Source organism: Wyeomyia smithii, chromosome 3 (genome assembly GCF_029784165.1).
Source record: "Wyeomyia smithii strain HCP4-BCI-WySm-NY-G18 chromosome 3, ASM2978416v1, whole genome shotgun sequence".
Lineage (NCBI taxonomy): Eukaryota > Metazoa > Arthropoda > Insecta > Diptera > Culicidae > Wyeomyia > Wyeomyia smithii.
Window position 1 is genome coordinate 275,212,256 of NC_073696.1, and position 25,121 is coordinate 275,237,376.

Here is a 25,121-nt window from a genome sequence, read left to right on the forward strand (position 1 = left end):
ATGAGTATGTGTGTCCAATCACAAATGGTGACTTCTCAACACTGTTAGAAATTTGTAATTTTGATTGTTAGGATTTGTTTGCTTTCGCAATTAGGACTTATCATTCGTAGGGATTTAAACCTACTTGTCAGGAAAGGGGAAGTAAACTTACAACTAACTTAATTGCTAACTTATTGGCTATGAAGAGAGCTTATCGTAGCAATTGAGGATTGCAACGATTTTTGTCGAAAATTGTTAATAATTTTATTTGACATAGCTTCTAATGGTTCAACACCAGTAAGTCTATGTAATTTGAGTGTACCAAACCAAGGAGGACGCTTCAAAATCATTTTCAGAATTTTATTCTGAATCCTTTGGAGCGTTTTCTTCCTTGTTGAACAGCAACTTGACCAGATCGGTACAGCATAAAGCATTGCTGGTCTAAAAATTTGTTTGTAAATCAAAAGTTTGTTCTTGAAACAAAGTTTAGAATTCCTGTTAATGAGAGGGTATAAACATCTCGTATATTTTATGCACTTGGCTTGTATACTCTCAATGTGCTCTTTGAAAATAAGTTTTTTATCATAAATTAATCCCAAGTACTTAACCTTGTCGGACCAACTTAAAATAACCCCATTCATCTTGACAACGTGATTATTGTTTGGCTTGAGGAAAGAAGCCCTAGGCTTATGCGGAAAAATTATCATTTGAGTTTTAGAAGCATTGGGAGAGATTTTCCACTTTTGCAAGTAGGAAGAAAAAATATCTAAACTTTTCTGCAATCGAATGCATATGACACGAAGACTTTTTCCTTTCACGGAAATGCTTGTATCATCGCAGAACAATGACTTTGTGCATCCTGGAGGCAAATCAGGAAGATCTGAAGTGAATATGTTGTACAGGACTGGACCCAAGACTGAACCTTGAGGTACACCTGCTCTGACAGGAAATCTATTAGATTTTGAATTCTGATAGACAACCTGCAGAGTTCGATCAGTAAGATAATTTTTTAAAATTTTGATTAGGAAAATTGGAAAATTAAAAGTTTGCAATTTCGCAATCAAACCTTTATGCCAAACACTGTCGAATGCTTTTTCTATGTCTAAAAGAGCAGCTCCAGTGGAATAACCTTCAGATTTGTTAGCTCGTATCATATTAGTAACTCTGAGCAATTGATGAGTTGTGGAATGCCCATGGCGAAATCCAAACTGTTCATTTGCAAAAATTGAATTTTCGTTGATGTGTGACATCATTCTGTTAAGAATAATTCTCTCAAACAGTTTACTTATTGAAGAAAGCAAACTGATTGGTCGATAACTTGAAACTTCAGCTGGGTTCTTATCCGGTTTTAAAATGGGAGTAATTTTTGCATTTTTCCATAATTTGGGAAAATATGCAATTTTGAAGCAGCAATTGAAAATTTTCACTAAAAACTCCATTGTGCTCTCAGGGAGATGTTTGATTAGTATATTAAAGATTCCATCGTCACCAGGTGCTTTCATATTTTTGAAATTTTTAATAATTGATTTAATCTCATTCAAGTTAGTTTCAATTATTTCTGCAGGTAAAAAATTCTGGGAAGAAATTAAATCAAATTGACGTGTGACTTCATTTTCAATTGGACTCACAAAATTCAAATTTGAGTTATGAACACTCTCAAACTGCTGAGCAAGTCTTTGAGCCTTTTGTTCATTGGATACAAGAAAACGTTCACCATCTTTTAAAACTGGAATAGGTTTTGAAGGTTTCTTAAGAATCTTCGACAGCTCCCAAAATGGTTTTGAATATGGTTTCAATTTTTCAACTTTAGTCTCAAAATTTTGATTTCTCAGAAGAGTAAATCTATGCTTAATCTCTTTCTGTAAATCTTTATAAATAGTTTTAAAAACAGGGTCACGAGAACGTTGATATTGACGTCTGCGGACATTTTTCAAACGAATTAGAAGTTGAAGATTTTCGTCAATTATTGATGAATCAAATTTCACTTGAGCCTTTGGAACAGAATAATTCCTGGCATCAACAATTGCACATTTTAATGCTTCCAAAGCGGAATCAATACTCACTTCGTTTTGCAAATCAAGCTCATTATTGAAATTTCTCTCAATATGAGTTTTGTATCTTTCCCAATTAGCCTTGTTATAATTAAAAACAGAGCTCATAGGGTTTAAAACTGATTCATGTGATAAAGAAAAAGTTATTGGAAGATGGTCAGAATCAAAGTCAGCATGTGTGATCAAATCACTACATACATGACTTTGATCTGTTAGCACCAAATCAATTGTTGAAGGGTTTCTTACAGAAGAAAAGCATGTAGGACTATTCGGAGACAAAATAGAATAGTATCCTGAAGAACAATCATTGAATAAAATTTTGCCATTGGAATTACTTTGAGAATTATTCCATGAACGATGTTTAGCGTTAAAATCGCCGATTATGTAAAATTTCGAACGATTTCTGGTGAGTTTTTGTAAATCACCTTTAAAATAATTTTTGAGCTCGCGTGTGCATTGAAATGGTAAATATGCTGCGGCAATAAATAAAATCCCAAGTTCAGTTTGAACTTCAATTCCCAAAGTTTCAATAACTTTCGTCTCAAGATGGGGAAGAGCACGATGTTTGATTCGGCGATGAATAACAATTGCAACTCCACCGCCGGAACCCTGAATCCTATCATATCTATGAACCACGTAATTGGGATCATATTTTAATTTTATGTTAGGTTTCAAAAATGTTTCAGTAATAATTGCAATATGCACATTATTTACTGTTAAAAAATTAAAAAGCTCATTCTCATTGGCCTTCAATGAGCGAGCATTCCAATTTAATATTTTAATTGTTTTATTTAAAATCATTGCTAAATTTTAAATTAGAAACAATTTTAATAGTAAAATTTGTGCCTATTTGAATGGCTTCAAACATTGATTTTGCCTGCAACATGGCGTTCATAAGATCGAACATTGCCTGTTGCAAAAAAGAAAGTTTACCTGCCGTAATAGGCCCCAGGCAGTTGACATTAGAAAAAATATTTTCGGTAGCAATATTAGCTGGAGTGATAGGTGTACAATTATTTTCTAGCGTGTTTTGCTTACCCATATTAACGGTCATTTTCGAACTACCAACACTAGGTGGTATAATGTTCGAACTACCTGTAACCTGTGCATAAGTTAAACGGGTATGCAAAGGAGTAGGTAAACTATGCGTCACTGGTACGCTTGGAGAATTTTGTTTTGAAGTTGGTTTTAATTGAGAAATTGAATTTTGTTTACCTTGCCTTGCCTTAACAATTGCTAAACGGACTGGGCATTGATAAAAATTTGACATATGGTTGCCGTTACAATTCGCACAGCGAAAATTTTTACTCTCTTTCACAGGACATGTGTCCTTTTTGTGAGAAGAGTCTCCACAATTAAGACATTTTTGGTCCATGTTACAGAATATTGAACCATGGCCATAACGTTGGCAAGTACGGCATTGGGTGATATGCTTTTCACCTCCGCCATACTTCCTATAAGTTTCCCACTTTACACGCACATTATACAAAGCATGTGCTTTTTCAAAAAATTTTAAGTTGTTAACCTCATTGCGGTTAAAATGAATTAAATAATTAACAAGGGAAATTCCAGTTCTCGGACTGTTTCCGCCTCGTGAGTTTTGTTTCATTAGAATTACTTGGGTAGGGGCTATGCCAAGTAATTCTGTTAAAGTAAGTTTGATCTCATCAACGGTTTGATCGTTGGTGAGACCTTTCAAGACAACCTTGAACGGCTTGGCGTTCTTGGTGTCATATGTAAAAAATTTGTACATCTTGTCAGTTAAATACTGAACAAGACGATCACGACCCTTTACTGAGTCGGCTAATAAGCGGCATTCACCTCTACGGCCAATTTGATAGGTAACAAACGTTGAAAGTTCCTTCTTGAATATATTAAATTCAGAAGAAATAGTTACCACAATAGGTGGAACTTTCTCCTTTCTTAAAGATTTTATATTTTGTATAGTTTCATTATTAATAACTTCCATTTCACCAGCTTCTTGCTCAGGCAAAATATCAAAAGGATTGTCACTACAGACACTCGATGTGTCAGAAAGAGATGCCTCTCTTTTCCTCCCCGCAGCGATGCAAGTTTCTTTTTCCGTCCAGCCATTTCAGGTGATACGAAAAAAGTTAAAACAAATGTTATTCAAAAGTAGGTAGTCTTGAGAAAGACTGATGGGAAATAACTTTCAGGTAGTCTTTAAAAGACACACTGACAAAACACAAACTTTGAAGCTATAGGCAGTCAAAGACCAGTCCACAAGCAACCGAAAAAACGTCTGATCTGTAGGACAGTTCAAGACGCACTGTGGAAGTGTTTTTCCGACATTCCTTCACCAGAATAAAGTGCTGGTATAAGGCTGGTTCCCGGCGAAATCAGGAGATAACGAATTATCAACGTTTTTCATATTTTAGCGTAACGTTCTGTTATGCAAATATTTATTTTAATTTCTTGAAAAATCCACATGATTTTCGGAAAAAACTATTCCCTTTTGAACGATTTATACAAGACAATCAGAAAAAAACCGGTCACTTTTTTTTCAAGTTTTTAGGTCACTTTTTGGTCACTTTTTTCGAAATTTTGGTCACTAAAGTCACTTTTTCTTACCAGTTTGACCACTTTCAGCCCTGTATTAAGCCTGCTAGGTTTAGAAGTTTACGATATAATATAATCTCGATACAAGCGAACTCCGTTAATTAAACGGTTGTGGATTATATGGAGAAGAAAACGCAAGACTGCATTCCCACTCGTGTCCACCCGGTATGAAAATAGTTGGAAGACGTAAAATGGTACAAATTGGATGAGACGGGTTTGTTGTGTTTCCCTGGAAACTGTGTAATTGGAACGTCATTCAGTTCTGATTAAGTGACTATTGTTCCTATGGTAGAGTCCCGAGAGTACAGACTAGCAAACTGGTTTAGAAACACATTCTATTTTATGTTTTTTTTTTCGCTCTTTACAGATGATTCCATCGTCTCAAATGACAAATGAAATTCTCATCCAGTGACGGTCGATGGTATCAACGATTTACTGCTTCAGACAGGTAAGTTAAAAAAGTTAATTACGGTGTGTCCCTACAAGTACCATTAGGTGTTTATTCCTCTCTTTTTTTCTGCTCTGATGTTGATAAGTTTCACGTTCGCGATGATGATTGCAAGTTACGCCCAAGTGACCCTAACCCCGGCTACTTCGATTGATCATCCTGCCAGATGCACGCCGCAGCGGAAACGCTTCGTTGCCAATTTACCGCTAATGGCGCGTATCCAATTTGATCATATTTTATTTACCACATCAACGTGAGTGTGTTTTTTTTTATAAAAACAAGCAGAAGCACATGGAATCTTGGCTTGGTGGCTAGAGTGATCATCATTATTACCAACAGAATCTTTTGCGCACTTTTTTGCACGAACTAATGTTCTTTTCTAGAACGTTGTGGTATAAATTTTTTATATGATTTACTAGAACCGAATATTTGCACTCCGTGGTCCAGTCGAACTTGGACAGAGCCCCCAGGTTGCCAAGTGTACAAGGCTGGTAGCCTTGTAATTGGCCATAAACATGAAAAAGTAGTTTAACCAGCAAAGGTCGCATTACAGTCGCAAGAATAATGGACGCGCAAAGCGCTCGGATAATTTCGATTACAAGTAAATGACGCGCGATGAGAAAACGATGCGCCACGGGTGGACATAAATTTAATGTACGTGTGTTTATTTGAAAGAGCAAATTAGTAATTAGAAGACAGACATCAATCAGTCAACTGGATCGTTTGAAAATATCATCACAGATCTAAGAATGCTTGTCACTTTGAGTAACCAGAGCGATTAGAAAAAAATCCCCGAATTAGATTTAAAATCTCAAAAAAATGAAAAACGCTTCTGGAGGCTGGAAGAGAATAGAGATGGTTAGAAAAAGATTTCTAATGACTTTAATATCACTTTCAAGGTAAGAGAAAGCCATGAGAAGAAAAACAAATTTCTTTAAGCATTTTCACAAAAACGTGCGATCATCGATTACATAGAACGAACCGCAAAACAAACCCTGCTCCTCTCTCACCCATCCTCTGTAACGGCCATTGTGAAAACATTTTTCAAAATAATTGTTCATCGCCATAAAATATGGTAATTTTATCGCCCCCTCGTCCCGTCGATGGCGGATCGGGTACTATCCAGCAGCAGCAATCTAATCGCATTTCGATGTTAATTCCTGTGGCCACAATCAATTAATGTTGGGTTTTGCGTTGCATGCGTTGTAACTGAGTAGCCATCGTTGTTGCCAAAACTGGCCTGCTCTTCGGGAATGACATCAAAGCCTACTTGTGACGACTCGAGACTGTCACTCGATCAATGTCTGCGTTGTCGAATCGCCAAAAATCTTCTCCGCGGTGAACTGGAGAAGAACTCCAAAAAAACGTTCCGTCATATAAACAGCGCTATTATAATATATAATAAACGAAACATTTTGCGCAGCATTTGCGCCTGCGGCGCTGAGTTGAGTTCAAAAGCATGCCAACTTGTTAACCTTGAAAGCTGAGAAACAGAAACGCTTTAAACGTCGAAAAAACCTGCAACTGAATAAAAGCAATGAATAGAAGAATTCGTGGTGTAATTTTGAACTATAATTGGTCAAACAGTAACTGAAACATAAAACCAGCAACGGAAGTTATATGTGTGTGTGTGTGTTAGTGTAGTTTCTGTCCGACCCTTCACGATAATAACTGTTATCCTGACACAGTGCCTGCACTCGATCGATCTCATGTGTTGTTGCTCGCTCCTCACAAGGCCGACCTAATTGAAGCAACTTAAAGTTATCGGGAACCACAAACCTGATATCACTTATCCTTCTACACTTTATATAGGTTACATCGAAAGGGGAGCAAAACTTCGCAAAAACAGTATCAATTACAACTCACTCGCTCTGTGTCCAACCAGCTGAAAAACCACCTTTTTATCAGATTCTATTACGAGGCAGAACTTCCTCCATGTTCTGCCGAAAAGGGTTAATTTTCTTAATTCAACATTTTAAGGTTTCTTCATTGGGGCCGAAAAAATACACATTTACAACGACATCTGCGTTGTTACTCTGTAATCAACCAGAAAAAATACAACGCAGCGTAAGATACGCACTCCTGAAGCAAGGAGGAAGAGAAATGGTCGACAAACTTGAAAGCTGGATAACTCCACAGGGCGGCAGGTCGCGGAGTTTTATCAACATCAGGTGCCTTATAATTTTTTTCTTGCCATGTGCATGCCTACGAGGTAGCCTACCATTTATCTCATTGCAGGATCTCCAGCGGGGCGTTTGTGTCGATTATTTCACATTATCCCATGCTGTGACCTATTTCACGATTTCACGATGTATTGTTTAACCCTCTAGTGCCCAATACCGCCATTTGGCGGGCTTCAGTCGAAGTTTTGAAAAGCTTCAATATGTACTTAAAAAGTGTTTATAATGATTCATAGTGATTTTACCGAAGCCCGTTTAGAAATTAACTTGGGCACTAGAAGTTAATATGGTTGCACGATTGTATTAACCCTCTCCCCCCTTGGTAAAGTATCCGTTCTCGATTCGAGTATCCGTGGATCGAATCGATCAGCGAATGAAACGAAAACTCAACCATTGGCGGTTTAATCATATTTTAAATGCTTCTTCTAGCAACAGTTTTTGAAATTCGAATTATTAACAACTTAACTTTCAAAATGATTCCATTCGTTGTTTAATTCTTTAGGACTTGAGATCGTCAGCGTCTCAGGATTGTTAGATTCCAGAATGCTATGATTCCAGGATTCTAGGATTTTAGGACTTTTCTTGTCCTCTAGGTTCCTGGGATTTCAGGATTCTTAGATTTTAAAATTCTAGGATTCTGAAATATTTTGCTTCTATGGGTTTTGAGTTCCACAATTCTAAGGTTTTGGAATTCCGGCATTCAAAGAAATCTATGAGATGCTGGAAGTTTCTGGAATTCAATGGTTCCATGATTCGTGGATTTTGGGAGTCAGAAATTTTGAGATTGTAATAATTTTAAGGCTTCTAAGCATGCTCGTGTACTAGGTTTTTGGAATAGTACGATTCTGGGATCATAGAACTCTGGCATTCTAGGATTTAGGGACTTTACGATTCTAGGTGATTCTACAACTAACTTCTAATTCTAGGGTTCTTGGAATTTGAATTCTCTTATTCTTGAATTTTAGAATTCTGGGATTTCAAGATTTTTTAGTTTTAGGATTTCTAACAAACGAGGAATTGTACAATTTCAGAACCCTTTGATTGCACGATTGAATATTCCTATTCCAATAACCAAACCAAACAAACGGCTGACATACCATCAACCACGGAGTGTTGGTTTCTCGTTAATCCGCTAATTCAAAGCCAATTAATAGGCGAAGTTCGCTCGTCCCAATCGTGGCACTGAAATCATCAGGAAAGGGGAATGGAGAAATGATTTAATCCAAATGTTTCCATTCACGATTTTATTCACACTTCATTCATTCCGGTCTGACGAGCATCACAATAACTACGAACTGCTTTTGTTTACTATCAGCAGCACCACACCACGCAGGCAGGCTGCTGTTCGCGCCGTTGTTGTTGTTGTTGCGACCAGGGCAGCTTCATTAACAACGCAACGGCGGTGCAGTCAATATCGTTAAAATTAATTGTAATCACGCTGCTTAAACGGGGGGCCCATAAGCAGCTCTAGTTTGCTCGTTGGAGAATATTAAAAGATAACTCTTCCAGCCTAGTCTGCCGGCTGGTGGGGCTCGCACTGACGGTAGAAGTAGGAGGGGCAAGTGTGTGTTTACATTTTTCAACGCTGCCGCTTTCTCAACCAAAGGCCGAGAAGCTCATTTGCAGTTGTAGTTTATTTGTGTCGACAATCAGAGACGAAATTTATCGACTGCTGTGCAGTGGCAGTAGGCTTCGCCAAGTAATCAGTTTTACCGATTAGGGTATGATTTGTTCACTTTGACAAGTGCTGTTGGATCGATTAGGATGCTGTTTATCTGTCGTTTAATGAATTGTTTGAATTATTGCAAAGGAAATAGTACGCTATTTTGGATAAGCCGTAGTGTATAAAGATGTGATGTAATAAAATGTCAAAAAATCTAATTCGTGGTATTAAAGAAACAACGATTTATTTGGCATTCCGTCATGACATAGCCTGATAAACAAAGTTTCTCCAATTCACTCGGTTATTAGCTGCTGCTCTCCAATCCCTGGGACACCGTGTGCTCTTCGCCAGAACTCGCTCCACCTGGTCTACCCATCTTGCTCGCTGCGGCCCTGGTCGTCTGCTTCCTGCCGGGTTCGAGGCAAACACCATCTTCGCAGGGTAGTTGTCCGGCATTCTTGCAACGTGCCCTGCCCAGCGTATCCGTCCAGCTTTGGCCACCTTTTGAATTATGGGTTCACCGTAGAGTTGCGCGAGCTCATGGTTCATCCTTCGCCTCCATATTCCGTTCTCCTGTCTGCGTCTATTGTTTAATTTGTAACAAGGGGTCACCCTGTTATAACTTCAGTTTGCCCGACGACACCCTTACAGAGCGGCAAAGTCTGCTATCGGCTGTTCGGATCTTTAAAAATGATCCCGCGATGGCTGCCTCCGCTGCCGACCAAAATGATCCGCGGAGATGTCGAAGCCAACACCACTTTTCAACAGCTAGAGAAAATTTCCAGCCTATGTAATTCTAAACTTTCATTCACAAACATGACACAAAAAACTTATCTGCACGCAACTAAACAGGACACAGGACAAGAAGTTAAACGCGCGCAAAAATTCGCATAAAGCGCGTCGTGTGTCCTGTACCGAGATCACGGCTAAACTAAATGATCCCGCGATGACTGCCTTCGCTGCCGGCCAAAACAAACCACCGAGACGTCGGAATCAGCACTTTTTCACAGCTAGAGAAAAATTCTGATCTATGTATGTAATCCTAAACTTTTATTCACCGCGAAAATATAGTCCACCAATCGTAAAAAGGAACGATTTTTCACGAAAATCAATCAAATTTACGTGAACGATATGATGCGAAAGTGGTGAGCAGTTGTCATGTTAGGTACACGCTCTTACAGAAGTATCCATGTTCAGGGTTATATTCCACTCAAAGCTAAAATGGTAACCGCGCAAGTTACAAATGAGCAATTCCACAAAAAAACGGGCGATTAATCGCCTTTTTTGATTTGGCTGAAAGCATAGATTTTTCTATGACCAAAAGATGCCATTTTGTGCTATTGGTTTAATTTTTTGGAACACGGCTCAATTTTGAGAATCTAATCAAAAATGTTATTTCGGGAAGGTATTGATAATTACAAATAGTTTTAGAGCCAAAACGGTTGATTTGATCGGTCTTATACACTCTGATAAAAATCTGTATATGTGGCATTCCTGACCACAACATTTTTTCAACAAAAAGCATCTGCATTCTATACGTAGCGTAGTGTAATTGTAATTCTTCTTACATGACCGCAACTTTGATATCTCTTACGGACCGTCGTCGAGTTCGGATGCGCGTGCTGCACTATAGTATTTATATACATTTTTTTTTACTACTTAACTTTTTTTTGTACCTCAACATTTTTTTTTTTCATCCAACCGACGACGTGTGGAACGCGCGCAAGCATTCAAAAGTAGTTTATTTGTTTTTACTTGATACGGTCATTTGTTAACGTCGCGAGTGCAATGAAGTGCGGTATCGTAAACTGTGCGCAAGGTGACAATCGCTACCTCTGGCGTTGTCACGGAATCTGTAACCGAACATTTCATGCTGCGTGCATAGGTGCACAAAGAAATCACAAGGAAATCCTGCGGACTTTTATGCTGCCGCTTTGTCAGAACTGCCAGGAAAAGTTCGTGACCGACCTAAATCTTAAGGCTCTGACATCTCATCTCAGAAACATCTCAGAAAATATCGGAAAGACGCTTGAAGTGAACCATAAGCTGCTTTCAAATTATAAAAATCTCAGCGCGACTCATGATAACTTTTTTTTTTTATTTTTTTTTTATTTTTTTATTTTTTTTATTTTTTTTATTTTTATTAAAAAAAAAAAAAAAAAAAAAAAAACTCATGATAACTTGCTGGAGCATATTGAAAAAGCCTGAATGAAATTAAACTTACCATCACCAACGCCGCGAGCAGCAACAAAGCCAGTGCCGCAGAAATAAAAAACAAAATGTCAACACTTCTTGATACACATTCGGACACCTCAGCAGCTGTTGAAGCGATGGCTAAGTCAGCAGCGACAGCAGCAGCAGCTACAAACTCAACGACAGGGTCAATAAACAAACTACTCGCTACAATTGAAACCGGTTCAGCGCAGTCTAATGCTGATTCTGCTCTTCGTGAAATTCTCGACGAGGTAAAATTTGTCTCTGGAGCTATTACCAGTCTCCAAATTAATCAAACTAGCGCATCACAACAACACAAGTCACTGCATGAAGAATTAAATCAAACTTTGGCAGCTAACAATAAAGCTACGAAGCCCATAACGGACCATTCTTCGCCAGGATGGCGATTTTTGGGCAATAAATGGCGCTGGATGCCAGACTGGTCGGATTATGATGCTAGACTACGGACTCGTAGGCTCCAAGAAAAGGCTGCCGAAAAATCTAGACGAAACAGGAAACGCAGGAGGCGACAATATATTGAATCGAAAAACTTCAACAACAATCGAAATCATACCACCAACAGCAACAGCAACAGTAACAAGTTTTCTTTTTCGGTCTTTTCTGGCCTTTAGAAGCCGATTTTGGCCATTCTAAGCTCAATTTGGGATCATTTTCTTTTTCGGTCTTTTCTGGCCTTTAGAAGGCGATTTTGGCCATTCTGAGGTCGATTTGGGATCATTTCCTTTTTCGGCCTTTTCTGGCCTTTAGAAGGCGATTTCGGCCATTCTGAGCTCAATTTAGGATCATTTTCTTTTTTGGTCTTTTCTGGCCTTTAGAAGGCGATTTTAGCCATTCTGAGCTCAATTTGGGATCATATTCTTTTTTGGCCTTTTCTGGCCTTTAGAAGGCGATTTTGGCTATTCTGAGCTCAATTTGGGATCATTTTCTTTTTTGGCCTTTTCTGGCCTTTAGTAGGCGATTTCGGCCATTCTGAGCTAAATTTGGGATCATTTTCTTTTTTGGCCTTTTCTGACTTTTAGAAGGCGATTTTGGCCATTCTGAGCTCAATTTGGGATCATTTTCTTTTTTGGCCTTTTCTGACTTTTAGAAGGCGATTTCGGCCATTCTGAGCTCAATTTGGGATCATTTTCTTTTTTGGCCTTTTCTGACTTTTAGAAGGCGATTTCGGCCATTCTGAGCAAAATTTGGAATCATTTTCTTTTTTGGCCTTTTCTGGCCTTTAGAAGGCGATTTCGGCAATTCTGAGCTCCATTTAAGATCATTTTCCTTCTTGGCCTTTTCTGGCCTTTAGAAGGCTATTTCGGCCATTTTGAGCTCAATTTGGGATCATTTTCTTTTTTGGCCTTTTCTGACTTTTAGAAGGCGATTTCGGCCATTCTGAGCTCAATTTGGGATCATTTTCTTTTTTGGCTCTTTCTGACTTTTAGAAAGCGATTTCGGCCATTCTGAGCAAAATATGGGATCATTTTCTTTTTTGGCCTTTTCTGGCCTTTAGAAGGCGATTTCGGCCATTCTGAGCTCAATTTGGGATCATTTTTCTCTTTGGGCTTTTCTGGCCTTTAGAAGGCGATTTCGGCCATTCTGAGCTCAATGTGGAATCATTTTCTTCTTTTGCCTTTTCTGACTTTTAGAAGGCGATTTCGGCCATTCTGAGCTCAATTTGGGATCATTTTCTTTTTTGGCCTTTTCTGACTTTTAGAAAGCGATTTCGGCCATTCTGAGCTCAATTTGGGATCATTTTCTTTTTTGCCTTTTCTGACTTTTAGAAGGCGATTTCGGCCATTCTGAGCAAAATTTGGAATCATTTTCTTTTTTGGCCTTTTCTGACTTTTAGAAGGCGATTTCGGCCATTCTGAGCTCAATTTGGGATCATTTTCTTTTTTGGCCTTTTCTGGCCTTTAGAAGGCGATTTCGGCCATTCTAAGCTCAATTTGGGATCATTTTCTTATTCGGTATTTTCTGGCCTTTAGAAGGCGATTTTGGCCATTCTAAGCTCAATTTGGGATCATTTTCTTTTTCGGTCTTTTCTGGCCTTTAGAAGGTGATTTTGGCCATTCTGAGCTCAATTTGGGATCATTTTTATTTTTGGCCTTTTCTGGCCTTTAGAAGGCGATTTTGGCCATTCTGAGCTCAATTTGGGATCATTTTCTTTTTTGGCCTTTTCTGGCCTTTAGAAGGCGATTTTGGCCATTCTGAGCTCAATTTGGGATCATTTTCTTTTTTGGCCTTTTCTGGCCTTTAGAAGGCGATTTTGGCCATTCTGAGGTCAATTTGGGATCATTTTCTTTTTCGGTCTTTTCTGACCTTTAGAAGGCGATTTTGGCCATTCTAAGCTCAATTTGGGATCATTTTCTTTTTCGGTCTTTTCTGGCCTTTAGAAGGCGATTTTGGCCATTCTGAGCTCAATTTGGGATCATTTTTATTTTTGGCCTTTTCTGGCCTTTAGAAGGCGATTTTTGCCATTTTGAGCTCAATTTGGGATCATTTTCTTTTTCGGTCTTTTCTGGCCTTTAGAAGGCGATTTCGGCCATCCTGAGCTCAATTTGGGATCATTTTCTTTTTCGGTCTTTTCTGGCCTTTAGAAGGAGATTTCGGCCATTCTGAGCTCAATTTGGGATCATTTTCTTTTTTGGCCTTTTCTGGCCTTTGGAAGGCGATTTCGGCCATTCTGAGCTCAATTTGGGATCATTTTCTTTTTCGGTCTTTTCTGGCCTTTAGAAGGCGATTTTGGCCATTCTGAGCTCAATGTGGGATCATTTTCTTTTTCGGCCTTTTCTGGCCTTTAGAAGGCGGTTTTGGCCATTCTGAGCTCAATTTGGGATCATTTTCTTTTTCGGTCTTTTCTGGCCTTTAGAAGGCGATTTTGGCCATTCTAAGCTCAATTTGGGATCATTTTCTTTTTCGGCCTTTTCTGCTATATCAACAACAACCACAAGTTCACACACACTTACCAAAACGACCAGATCCGTGTCAATGGATCGGATAAACAATTACTGGCAACCGCCAAAGTTAAATTTGCCAGACCACCATCAACTATTGACCACCCTATAGCAGGCCTCGCAGTTCCAAATTTCATCAACTTCCGGAAGGGTGAAACCATAAACCCTTACCGTTCAGACAACCAGAACCAACATAATATTGAATCGCCACCAAATGAGAACACTACTTCAAAAGCAACATTAGAATCGCACCCAACATCGTGGTCGCTCGATCCCATGCGGCCTCCTGTTGTCAACCTAACACAACAATCAGCTGTTGGAGACGGGCGTTTTCTGAAGGCGCGTTTACGAGATCCAAAAATTATGCACCTTGTACGTCTTTACCTTGCGTACATGCATGACAAAGACCCAACGGTTTGCTACGACGGTATGACGAAAACCAGCATACAAATTACTTTGGCATCAGAGGGACTACCAGTAGCTGCGGAGGAGCTCAGGAAATTTTTCTTCGAGGTACATGAAGAATTCGGCGTGCCGAAACAAGCGGCTTCCGAAGACCTTAATTCTTATAGTAGACACTTGAACAACCAGAGGATTCAATCCCTGCAACGCGCAAGGGAAAATGCCGACAAATTTTATAGACCGATTTTTCGGAAATAATGACTCCTTTCGATGAGAAAGAGAGTAATTCAAGACGTGGCTCTGAAGAGTTTGTAATTTATTGCCAGAATTTTAACAGAATGAGTAGTTCAAAAAAAATTGATATTCTTAGTAAAAAGATTAGTGGTTGTATGTATTCAATCATTATAGGAACGGAAACAAGTTGGTCTGAAAGTATAAAGAGTGAGGAGGTTTTTGGAAACAGTTATCAAGTATTCAGAAGCGATCGTGATCTTTTGTTAACTGATAAAAATCTGGTGGCGGTGTACTAGTAGCCGTCAAGACAAAGTTCGATGCAGAGTTGGTCCCAACGATGAAGTATAAAGAATTTGACGATGTTTGGGTCAAAACTATATTAAACGGTCAATGCCACATTTTTGCATCAGTATACTTCCCTCCACAATTTGCAAAAAAACAATATTATGAATTATTTTTAGAAACCGCCAACTCAGTAATTTGTAACTCTGACCCGGAAATTAAAATTCATATCTACGGCGATTTCAATCAAAAAGATGCAGACTTCATCAAGGACTGCGATAACGAATCACTGTTGCTTCCTATAGTAGGAGATAACGAGGCACAACAGCAAATTTTCGACACGACCAGTCAGTTAGGATTATATCAAGTAAACGCAATACGAAATGAACTGAACTGGTTTTTAGATCTCTTGTTCACAAACTGCACTGAAGATTTTAGCGTAGATAAAGCCGTTGATCCTCTATGGAAAAATGAGAAATTTCATACAGCCATTGAGTATTCATTGAACATAGATAGCACTAGATCACGTCCCAATGATAGTGAATTTGAGTATGTGTATGACTTTAAAAAAGCTAATATAACAGAAATCGACCGTAAACTTAGTGTAGTCGACTGGCAATCACTTTTGCGAGGCAAAGAGGATATTAAAAAAGCCGCGAATACGTTTCTCTCTCTATTATACGAAATTATAAATGATACAGTTCCTAGGACGAAAAAACGCACTAACTTCTGTTTCAAAGATCCCGTATGGTACACGCAACAGATCAAAAACTTGAAAAACAAAAAACAGAAAGCCCATAAAATGTACAAACACCATAAATGTGAGACCAATCTGGAACGATACAAGAACATATGCAGCGAACTAGATGCAGAAATCTCATTAGCTTATGAGAATTATAACTCTAGGGTAGAAAGTAATATCAAATCTGATCCAAAGCAGTTTTACCGTTTTGCAAAGGAAAAAATGAAAACTAATAATTTTCCATCACGCATGCATTTTGAAGGTAACGAAAGTACCGAGTCTCAGCTTATTTGCAACCAATTTGCGAAATTTTTCCAGACCGTTTACAAAAACCCGGATGAAAATAGAGATTTTAACTACTTCACGCATTTACCTGAATGTACCAATAGTGTATCAGTTCAAAATAAGGCTGTGCGAGATTTCGAAGGATTTCGTATAATTTCGCAAAACACGAATTTTCCCGAAATTTCGCGAAATTTCGGTTTCGCGAAATTGCCGAAAAATTTCGTTGAATTTCGCTAAATTCCGCCTAAAATTTCGCGAAATTAAACTTCCAATTTCGACGATTACGAAATTTCGCGAAATTTCGGACCAAATTTCCAATGCACATTATTACATTATTTTGGTTTGTGCTCATTGCGACTATAAATTAAATTGAATATATCTCAACAGTTATCTGGTATACTAAGTCAGACATAGAAGAATAAACTCTCAGCCGGTAATTTTTGTATAAAAAAACCACAAAAAATCACGCGGGGGGTGTGGGGGTTAATGAATAGACCACGTAGTCTTTTTTCTGACTTATAATTTATTATTGCCAGTAAGTCAAGACGAAGCTTTCGCAATTTTTTAATTAATAAATTTATTTGACACGACTTGATAATTAATAAGTGTCACGGAAAGATTGAGAGTTGTCAGCAATTAATTGTAATCAAATTTGTGAAACGTATTTCAAATTTATCCGAACGAAGAATTTTTTTTTTGTTTTAAACAGGCTTTGCCTTATATGGCATTTACTTCTTCAGAATAGTTCTATTTTGCAATGCGTCGGAATTTATGACATTTTTCCTGGAAGTATATTTCGATACTCAACGACCGGTAAAAAAATCAACGTTTTGGTCTTAAAAACAATATATAAGACCTGGATGTTCGTGAACTGTAGGAAGAAAGAAAGATGTTTATATTTTGTTCGACATTCAAAACTTTGTAATTTATTAAAAAAAACTAAGTTACAAATCCGATACCTGAAAATCACTAAAAGTAAGGTTTCACTTATTATCAACTAAATATTGATGATTTATAGATGAGTATACAATTTACCATAACTATAAGCGAAAAATTTATCGTAGATGATCAAACTGCCTAAACAAATTTTATTTATTTTGATACTCAACAACAAATTAAAAATCATTTTGAATATACTCAACAGAATAGAGTATTTTAAATTACTTTCAGGTAAGAAAATTATTATATTTGTTAAAGACAATGAAATATTATTAAAAATTAAACAACCATTATCTATTTGTTATTTTGGTTTTGAGAAAATGATATTACTGAAAATTCTATTTACAATTTGCGCAATAACTAATAATCAGTTTTCTTAAACCTTCATTTTTTTATAAGTTTTTCATACTTTATTGTACATATATTTGCAGAATAAGATCACAATACAAAAGACCACGAAAGACCACGGGGGAAGTAGGAGGGTATAAAAGGGATCAAAATATGACCACGTAGCTTAGAAATGGTCCCAAATGCATTTTATTATTTTTGGTGTCGCAGAAACTCACAGGGCATATTTTTTTAGGACAAAATTATTTTCTACAACCTTACCAGAGACACTAGTTATGCCAGTCAAACAAACCGATTTAGCTGAAAAAATAATTTAATCTCCAATTGGGCACTCTGTGGGTAATTAAAATATTTTTATAATAGAAACAGTTGGTTTGATTGGCATAGTGCCTTCGGCAAAGTTGTAGATAAAAATATTGTCCTTCCATGTTGTAATTTTTTTTAATATAACTTTTTGGATTTCTTCATCGCTTCGGTATTTTTTTTTGTAATTTTTATACAAAAAAAAGATTTTTGAAAATAAGCTTTTTTATATTAATTTTAATGTTTCTTTTACATTAAAAAATGAATTTTTTGAGTTTTTTTTATCGGAAAGATAAAATTACTATCTAAAAATTTTCCAGAGACGACACACTAATCAAAAACTTTTGGCTCTGAAAATATTTATAATCACAATAATCCTCCCAAAATAGTATTTTAAATAGCTTCTCAGCCTATAGAATCGTTTATGCAAAGTTTAAGCTAAATCTAAAATGACAAAAAATATTGAAACTGGGACCTTTTTTGTGGAACTGCTCAGTAAAAAAGCAATTTTAAGTTATATTGAAAAATGTGCAAACATATTGAAAACTTTAAAGTTTACAGAATAGTTAACTTAAATTTTGTTTTCCTCGAATTGATGAAGATGTCACTTAGTCTACACCCAACGCAAACGGGGAACATTTTATTACTTTAGGGCAATTTTTTATTACTTATTGTGTCTTATGACTGCGCATTATACACAAATAGTAATAACCGAAAAGTAACAAAAATTATGACGGGCATACGCTTGTATGTGTTTCTGCAGGAGAACATACAGCCAAGCACCGCAGTGCATGTGTCAGCAAGCCTTCACTCGCTGCATTTGTATTGATGCAACGATCAGATTCATTTTTGCTCCCTTCATCCACACATAATGAGAATCTCACCCATCAACCTCAAATGTCTAATTAGAAACAGTTTCGTTTCGTCCCCCAGTGTTTACATGAAATGAATATATGTCATACTGTCTGAACAGAGTTGCCGAAGTTGCGAATATTGTTCTGGATGGGCACGAGTTTTGTATTTTCAAACAGGTGCAAATGAGTTTCCATGAACCAATGAGTATGTGTTTTGGATAGCTTGCAAGAAAGCGAATGTTTTTGTTTTTCTCTAACGCAGTTTACAGATCGTGATGTCATTTAAAGACGCATTTCAAGTCTTTGAAATCATCAACGTTTGCATACTCTATGACGGGGAAAATGCTGCTTGGCAGCTCTTGTCATATTCTTCCTCTACTCCATATGCATACAACGAGCGAACTAATACACGCTCACCGGATGAATTGGAGATTGAAGAAACTTGTAACATGTGCAACATATGCGACGGTGTGTGATTTTTTTCTTTTACTTGAGATGGAAAGGGAGCAGTTTTTGATAGAAAAAATCTTGCATGTGGTTGAAACGACCATTATTAGATAGTCGTACTCCCGTAACACGTGCTAAATATATGACAGTATGTGTTGTTACTTGACTGGGGAAGAATTTTATTGCCTTTTTAGTAATAGGATTGTTACCTAAAAAGCAATTTTGCGCTATTGCTTCTAAGGTAATAAGGAAAAGTTTTGCGTGTAGTCTGACTAAACGGTGTTAAAAAAAATTAATCAAACACTGGTCGGCAAAAGCGAAAAAAAGTTGCCCTAAAGCTCAAAATGGTTGCCCTCCAAAGGTTTTACAGCTTTTTAACCATTCCTGTGAATTTTGCTGCTTTTAGAGAATGCAGAAATGCATCAGAAGGCCGCCGAGGAATTGCTTATCGGATTCGTCGCTTTTACGTTTGCATAGGGAAAAACTCTTTGGAAAAATTATCTTTGCTAGGGACACCAAAACTCACAGGAATGGTTGAAAACCTACCTACCATCTCTCATGTTTTCCAGTTCGAGCTCTAGGACAAAACTTGGATTTTGAATGATGAAAGTGCTATGAAAGAAGGATTACTATTTTAAACATAGTTGCATTCAAACCAAAAGAATCAGTTCAGAAATTTATTAAATTATTATTTACAAAAACATTTCGAGTTTGACCTTTATATCATTTGTATCTATCACGCTACTATTACCTGCAATATAATCTGTAAAAATGAATGCATAAGGATTTTAGTTTTTAACAATTTTGATTTTCTCGTCATTGTCGGTTCCCAAGTAACAATTTAAGTCGTATTGCATTCTTTTAGCGGTTTTCATGACCAATTTCGTAAAATTGCTGTTAACTATCAGAACCTCCCGTTAACCGCTATAAGTTTGCTTTACAGCCAGGTGGCCCACCCTTGCCAAGCTTATTGAATCAATTATAAGAATGGCAATAAAACTGCTTTAAAACCACATGTAAAGAGTACCGCATACTATAAGCAGCTGGCATTACCTCTTTAAGAGCGCAATAAGTTTGGTTGCATTATTGCGCTCTGCTACTTGCCACAATAAGTCCAAATCAACTTTTCATTGCTTGACAGCAACCGTAATAAGTTGATTTGTTGTACCGTTCCTGCACACACACCAGAACATCACGCCACTTTTTTCAATAAGGAAATCTCTCGTCGCGGGAGAAATGTTTCACCTGTGTTGGTTATCATCGTGCAATCGTTTTTATTTGATGGTGATATTGTAGAAAGATAAGGAATAAGGAGGGGTTTTTGGTAGGTTTTGTAGCTCTCAAGCATATCGTCCCCTTAATGCTAGAACTAGATAACTCGAAATTTGTCGATTTTGAGTTAAGTATGCCATCATATTTATCGCGTCGAGCTTTACAACATATCTAAAACTCGTTGAAAAACGATTACAAGAAAAAAAGTTATTCATCAATTAAAAAACTAGATATCTTAACGAAAAACAAGCGTATTTTGTAATAAAACTAAATAACTCGGTTTTTTGTTGATTTTTCAGTTGCTATAACGGGCCTGAAACGATATGGATGCGTTTCATAAAATCTGAACCTTTAATAATTGCAGTTGATACGTCATCACCAGAATCGGTCAAATTTTCAAACTCGTTTTTCTCGAAACGTCAACTTTCGAGTTATCTAGTTCTAGCATTATGGGGACGATATGCGCATGAAATTTTGTCGTGCATTTTGAGATCATAGGCGCTTAAAATTTATGCGCCATCAAAATAGTACGGGCTTACAAAAATGATCTCATTGTTAGCAAAAATGAATTGGATTGTTTCAGCTCAGTTTTTCAGAAAAAAATCTAGCCGTGTTCTTCAATACAGAGATAGAACAAAATCAACTTTGGATATTCAATTTATTTGTTAGTCAGACGACGATTTGATTTTCGTTTCAAGATTATAAAAAGTTTCAAAAATATCAATATGGCGCGGTTGGTAGTTAGTTGGCATTAATCGTAGCCGCAATAAGCCTAGTTCAATGATATATATGTTGTAAGGTGCGGCAAAGGTTGGATGCCTGCATTATTAGAGAAAAATATGGTAAATCCCTGAGGCCTAGACAACTTTATTTTTATAAAAAATCTGACATCACACCGACGATAATGAGGAATCAACAAACTTTTATATAAATAGAGAGGTGCACGAAAAATGCAACGATACATACTTAGTTTAATTGAATATTGAATATATTTCGAAACATATCAATAGTGTCTTGCCCCTACCTTATTTTTAAGGACGCATAATTTAACGACATAGGAAATTATTTTCAACCAAAACAAAACAAACTGGCGATAAAATTTAAAAAAAACTACCGAAAAGTACTAAGTTTGCTGTGTTACTTTATTAGAATTTTGGAGTTCTACGTCATCAATGTTCACAAATGCGCTGCAAGATGCTCTAAAGCATTTTACACACATCTTACGGAGACTGCGACAGAATTCTGCATCGCACTAAACCAACTCAGCCGCTTTTGTCTCACCTGTATGTATATCATTGCCTGCATATATTTGTTTACAAGTACGACAGGTTAAAACTGGGCATTCGAATGACCGCAATAAAACTGGTTTCTATGTTATATGACAGCAAGCTGGAGTGGTTTTATGGGGCAATAGATAGTAATAATAAAACCAATAATAAAGCAAAATCGCATCGACTCTTGCCGGTTTTATTAGAGTTTTATTGACAGCTATCAGTGTTCATTACGACTTGCTATTTTTGGCAACGGGTTTAATCGCTATAAAACCGTTGGAAATAATCATTGCTGTGATATAACCGTTAGAAAACCAAGTAGCTATAGAATTGTTACTTGGGTTTATCGATATCTGAATATTGTAATGCTATGTTTCAGAAACATTTATTTTATTTTTCGAAATTTCGCGAAATTTCGCGAAATTTAGAGACCAATTTCGTTTCGTCTCGAGAACTCGAAATCCACCTTGATTTCGTTTCGACTAATTTGGCGAAACCGAAATTAAGGGTTAATTTCGTTTCGTTTCGTTTCGACACCAGAAAAGCCAGTTTCGCACACCCCTAGTTCAAAATATAACTGTTCAAGAAATATTAACATCATTAGAATCCCTAGATGCAACTAAGGGTGCTGGGCCAGATGGAATTCCACCATCTATGCTTAAAACATTTGCTTCTTCTTTTGTAAAACCACTGTTTTGGCTTTTCAATCTTTCAATCAAAACAGGTGAATTTCCTTCCATGTGGAAAAAATCATTTCTCATCCCGATCTTTAAGTCAGGTAAACGCTCTGATATAAAAAATTATCGCGGCATAGCAATCATCTCTTGTATTCCGAAACTATTTGAATCAATCGTTAATAAACGAATTTTCGAACAGGTGAAAAATAGTATTACAATCAACCAACATGGTTTTTTCAAAGGAAGGTCCACAGCTACTAATCTATTAGAATTCGTTAATTTCACACTCGCTGCAATGGATAGAGGTAACTACGTTGAAACATTATATACCGATTATAGTAAAGCTTTCGATAGAGTCGATATAACATTACTGATTTTCAAACTAAAACGCATTGGACTAGATAACCAACTCGTGAAATGGATTGAATCTTATTTGACGAACAGAACACAATTTGTCCGTTTCAAAGGCCATCTCTCTGATCCAGTGAAGGTAACATCTGGAGTTCCGCAAGGATCACATTTAGGACCCTTACTATTCATTTTGTTCGTTAATGATGTAACCCTTTTACTTAACCAGATCAAAATTTTAATCTATGCCGCAATATGAAATTGTATATGGAGATTAAAAACCAGTCTGACCTCGAACTGTTTCAGTTGCAGATCAATACCTTCTATACTTGGTGTCTGAAAAGCTTACTTGATATAAATATTAAGAAATGTAATGTCATATCATATACAAGAAAACTTTCAATGCAAACTATGAACTATTACATAGGCCAACAACTTGTAGAGAGATGTAAATGAGAGACTTAGGAGTGATCCTCGATTCGAAACTCACTTTCGTGAATCATTATAACACAATAATCAACAAAGCCAACAGTATGCTTGGTTTTATTAAACGTTTCAGTTATCATTTCAAGGACCCATACACAATAAAAACTCTTTTTGTGAGCTATGTTCGATCAATATTAGAGTACTGCAGTATAGTTTGGTCCCCATATCAAGAAGTTCATATCAATCGTATTGAATCAGTTCAAAAACAATTTCTGGTTTTTGCATTAAGAAAACTCAATTGGGCATCATATCCTCTCCCTTCTTACGAATCTCGCTGCATGCTTATTAATATCGAAACTCTGAAGAAACGACGAGAAACAACCATGATTACCTTTGTAAACGATATGATCTCACAACGTGTTAATTCACCAAATCTGCTGGAAACTCTTAACGTTTATGCTCCTTCTCGTCCTTTAAGAACGCGCAATATTTTTACTAACAATAATTACCGGTCACTGTACGCCAAACATGGACCAATTAACAGCATCATGAACGCATACAACAAACACTGCGAGATTATAGACGTTACCATGTCCCGGAACGCATTAAAAAGCGCATTACGTGCTAGAACTCGATAGCTTAAGATTAACGTATACATTAGAATTGTAGTCTACATTGATTGACGAAATAAAATATCAAACAATGACTTATAAATTTATCTGCACTTTTGGTTATAACAAAAGCTGTTAATGGACAAAACATTTTCGTTCCGTAGCATCGATACAACTTGCTCAAGCCGTTATTCGGCTTGCCAAAATTAATCACCAATCGTACACACAAACACGCGCAACCGTGCACACAAATAAACGTGCACTTTAACGCCATCCATTTAAGGTGCCATTGCTCCCAAAAGATGCAGGGCCGACCGTAGCGAAATCCCATCACACGACATCAATAAATCAAAATAAATTGACAACCACTTGTTTCGGGAGTGCGGGGAGTGCGTTATCAAGGCCCGCAGGAGACTCCGGGAGCCATTGTCCGGGCCAGTGGAAAGGAATTTATGGTTAAAATTAAATGCCTGTCCTGCCCCGTGCCTGCCCCCGTTGCCGCACTTTTTCGCGCTAACCGCGGGAGGGCAGTGCAAATTTGCAAAATAAAATGAAGCAAGCGCAGAACCGGTTCCACAACCCCGATCGGAACGGGACGGGCCGGTCGGTTTGACGTGTAATGGTGAACGGGTGCGTAGCGGAGATTTATTTCATCGGCGCGAGATGCAATTTGGCTACAGATTGGAACCCGCGAGATGGGGTATCAAATTTCCATAAATTATTATTTTCGGACGGGATCGACGGGTTCGGGGTCGAGTTGTTCTGGGACATTGCCATCATAGCCGCCGCGAAATTCGCGGAATTCACAATACCGCTTAACAAGGTCCAGTGCAAGCGAATATAAAACAGAAACTCTGGGCCGCTTACCGAATAGGTTCATCCTGTCATGCACGATTTGCACTGCCACGAGGTTGAGTCGGTGTTCGGCTGTGGTTCAGTTTTGTTTCCGGAACTAGATTAACTGAATTTTAAACCAACTAAAAAAAATTAAAATTTATGATGTAAGTTATCGTCAGCTTTATGAATAGCGAGTCGTTTTAAGCACACAAAAAGTAGTTGTAATAAACACAACTAAAATCAATTAGCCTGAGAGCATGAAATTTGGCGCTTTCAAGGCAGATCAAAACATCCAACACCGGAGATCAGCATCATCATCAAGCAAAACGGATCGATCTCCAGCGGCCACGGAATGCTAATATTAAAATTACTATATTTATTTATGCAAATTGATCGGTCGGACCCGCCTGCAGAAAAAAAAGCGTCCACCAGAGAACAACCTGTGCCACAGAAATCGATCTGTCCGGGACACACCGAAAGCGATGAAAAATGAAGCTCCCGCGTGTGCCTTCCACACATACACGCACACACTTTGGAAGATCATGCTGGTTGAGCCATTTATTGGCCATTTTCGCGGACCATGTCCATCAGAAATTCCAACCTGCTTAATCAGCAGCACTGGTCCACGACGGAGTGCGCGGTGCGTGGATCCCCCACCGTTTTGCAATGGCGATCATTACAGGATATCGTGCGCTACGACGATGTCGTCCGGTTCTAATTTGAACACGGGGTGAAGCCATGCACAGCAGGGCAGGTGGAATGAGAGGC

At 37.6% G+C, this 25,121-nt stretch overlaps 1 protein-coding gene across 5 annotated transcripts in view; it reads left to right on the forward strand.

Annotated features, from left to right (window-relative positions):
- Window positions 1–25,121, forward strand: part of LOC129729598 (interference hedgehog-like) — a 170,122-nt gene that overhangs the window by 120,785 nt on the left and 24,216 nt on the right. For all 5 annotated transcript variants that reach the window (XM_055688290.1, XM_055688291.1, XM_055688292.1 and 2 more), the window contains exon 3: window positions 4,978–5,058. The gene's annotated coding sequence lies outside the window, so the exon portion shown is untranslated. The remainder of the gene's footprint in view (window positions 1–4,977; window positions 5,059–25,121) is intronic.